The sequence below is a fragment of the Trichechus manatus genome, unplaced genomic scaffold (assembly GCF_000243295.1).
Source record: "Trichechus manatus latirostris isolate Lorelei unplaced genomic scaffold, TriManLat1.0 scaffold00006, whole genome shotgun sequence".
In the NCBI taxonomy this organism is placed as follows: Eukaryota; Metazoa; Chordata; class Mammalia; order Sirenia; family Trichechidae; genus Trichechus; species Trichechus manatus.
The window spans coordinates 202,196-205,419 of record NW_004443942.1 but is presented as its reverse complement, the minus strand read 5'-3'; the positions used below and the strand labels follow the sequence as shown (position 1 = coordinate 205,419).

Sequence of the window (3,224 nt, the reverse complement as noted above, 5' to 3'; positions counted from 1 at the left end):
AAAGATATGCCATGCAAACACTAAGAACAGAAAGCTGAAGTGACCATATTAATCATACTAACTAGACTTCAGAACAATATCACCAGGGATAAACAACAACATTTTATATCGATGAAGGGGTTAACTCCATAAGAAAACATATCGATCTTAAGTGTTCATCCACTAAGAACAGAGCTTCAAAACACATGAAGCAAAATTGACAGACCTAAAACAATAAATAAAACTAAGGAGAAAGATCTAGGGACAGAAGCGTATCTAAGGTATGGCAAGCATTGCACCTGTCCTAGACACCGTTTCTATTAACCCAGTATGGCCCAATGTCCTTCCTCTAGCATGGTAAAGTGTTAGTCAAAAAATTAATGAGCTTGACTTGTATTTTTGAGCTGATATTATGGTAAAGTTATCTGAAAGATGGGTGTCAGCTGTTGGGACAAGGGTGCAAATTCGGCGCTTGCCATAGGTGCCATTTTCCATAGATATGCCGATGGCTGTACCAAACTGCTCCAAACTGCTCAGCAGCGCCACACACCCAGGGCCAGTGAAATACCCTAGACAGGCCACTGACTAGGGATCACCTGTACTTGTGAAGTCATCGACATAGAGATGGAAGGATCAGTCACAGTGATCAATAAGGTCACTCAGAAATGGTGTAAGTAAGAAAAGAGACCAGGGCAGAATTTTGGGCCACATCAGCATTTCCAGGGTGAGGTGAGGAAGAAAATCTCACAAAGACTGAGAAAGAAAGAACACAATGGTAGGTGGAAGAGTGTGGGGTCATGGAATGCAAGGGAGGAATGTTTCAAAAGGAGGAGTGTGATTGGTTATGTCAAATGCTGCTGAGAGGTAAAATAGGAACTGAAAGGCTTCTGCTGGATTTGTAAGAATCATTGGAGATGCTGGTGTGAGATGCGCCAATGGAGAAGTAGGGACCGAAGCTACATTGTAGTGGACTGAGGACTCAGCAGGAGGTAAAGAAGTGGCTGAGAAGCATAGGAGAGAGAGATGGTTGTAAAGTCAAAGTATTTTGTTTTTTAACTGGGTTAGAGTGGAAGGACCTAGGAGAGATGCAGACAATGAAGATAGAAGAGAAAGATGGTTTTATGGATTGAATTGTGTCCTCCAAAAAAGATATGTTGAAGTCCTAATTCCTGTACCAGTGAATGTGACCTTGTTTGGAGAAATACGGTTTTTCTTTGTAGATGTTTTATCAGTTAAGTTAAAGGAGGTCATACTAGAGTAGGGTGGGTCCTAATTCTAATCCCTTCTGAGCAGTTTCTTATAAGAGGACAGACACACAGGGGGAAGACATTGCATGAGGATCTGTCTACAACCAAAGAAACGCCAAGAAATGTCCAGGGCCACCAGAAGCAGAAAGAGACAAGGAAGGATCTTCCCCTAGCGCTGACATAGCATAGCTCTACGGATTCCCTGAATTTGGACTTCTAACCTTGAGAATGGTGAAAAAAATAAATTTCTGTTCTTTTAAGTTACCCACTTTGTGGCATTTTGTTATGGCAGCCCTAGGAAACCAACACAGAGGAAATGAGCATGAGCAACAGAGCGAGGTACTGGATGGGTGGGTGGTGGGGGAAGTGAAGTGGAGTGGCTAGCTTGGAGAGGGACACCTATCTCACAATATGATGGGGCCGGAGGCATAGATGGGCATGGATGCAGATAAGTCTGGAACTTCGTGAGCAGGGTGAAGGAATTTCCTCCTGACAAGTTTGCTTTTCTCCGTGAAGGAGTCTAGGTTGACTGCTGGGAATGAGTGGGGAGGCTGAGGTGTAGAAAGTTAGAGGATTGTGTGAGAGCTTGGAAAAAGCTGTGTGGGTAACTGGAGTGACGGGGCACTGCTGTGGGCTCACTTGGGGCTGTGGACCACGGATTTGGATTTATGTCAATTCATGAAGGGATCCCCCCATCATCCAGGACTAGAGAAGGCAGGCGTTTACCATGTTCTAAGGTTGGAGTGGGAGACTAAGGGGCCAGATTGTGAATGGTGAACAGCTGAAGTGAAACATCACCAGATCCAGATTGGATAGGAACAAGAGTTGATTCAGAGCAAGGAGAAAAACTAGAAAAACTATAGTGGAGGTGAGGGAGATCAAATGCATAGGAGGTGCAGAGAGATTAAGATTGCAGAGGTGGAACAGTTTCAAATGATGAGATGATCCCTGGGAATGGGTGACATTCAATGAGTTGAAGACAACAAGAAACTCAGAGACTGGGGCATGAAGGAACTGGACTTGGTAGCTCCCAATATGATGGTAGAACCTGGGATGAAAACACTGTGAGTCAAGACCCAAGGTTCTCTTGCTTTGGCTGTGTCCCTAAGGGGCTGGTCATCTAACTTTACCATTAATTATGACTACTCCCAACCTATGGAGATATATCCCTACAACCAGTCCCTCAACCCTGAGGCTGCCTGGTTCTTGCCTTCCCTTGTCCATCTACTCATAGCCCTGTGCGCCCATAGAGGATTGGCCATAGTAAAATGTCACCCTTGTTTCTACCATCTTGAATTAGATAGTTTTGCCAGACATTAAGGGACACTGGAAGAGCCTTCAGACATATTAAAAGTGGTGTTGGGGGCCCTGGGTGGAGTAGAGGTGCACCAAATTCCAGAAATGAAACAGCTCAGAAACCCAGTATGGCCAGGAGTCCCTGCCAGTCACCCATCAGCTGTAAATGTTATGTATAGGCCACGCTATGCTCAAGGCCTCTTATACAAGGCAAGATCATAACCAGAGGACCACTTCCTTCCAGTACCCCTTTGATCCCCACACAGTGAGGCTGGCTCCTATACCTTCACTGTAGGTAGCTGAGGCAGAGAAAGAGCCCTGAGTAGGGATCTGGGTTTTACTACTAACTCTGCCATGAACTTGCAGTGTGACCTTGCCCTGCCTGCCGGAGGCCTCAGTTTTCCCTGGTAAACAAGGGATTAGATGTGGGATCTCAAAGACTCTTGCAGCCTTGATAGTCTATGGGTGGTGGGTACAGGAAGGAGACTTTCTCTAGCTCACAGCACTTAAAATGCACCAGCTGCAGAAGACAAATGAGCTGAAAGTCTTCAAGCCTCATTAAAATAGTCACAGCAGAGTCGTCCCTCTAGGGTTCATTATTTGCATCCCTCCTCCTCCAACTCTCCTCCTCCTTCCCAACAGCCTTTGAATTAGGCTTAGTGATACTCCCTGGCCCCATCTTTCTCTTCATGAAATTTTCTT

At 45.3% G+C, this 3,224-nt stretch overlaps 1 protein-coding gene across 2 annotated transcripts in view; it reads right to left on the bottom strand.

Annotated features, from left to right (window-relative positions):
- TUB (TUB bipartite transcription factor) overlaps positions 1-3,224 on the bottom strand; it is a 78,893-nt gene that overhangs the window by 58,799 nt on the left and 16,870 nt on the right. The window lies entirely within an intron of this gene.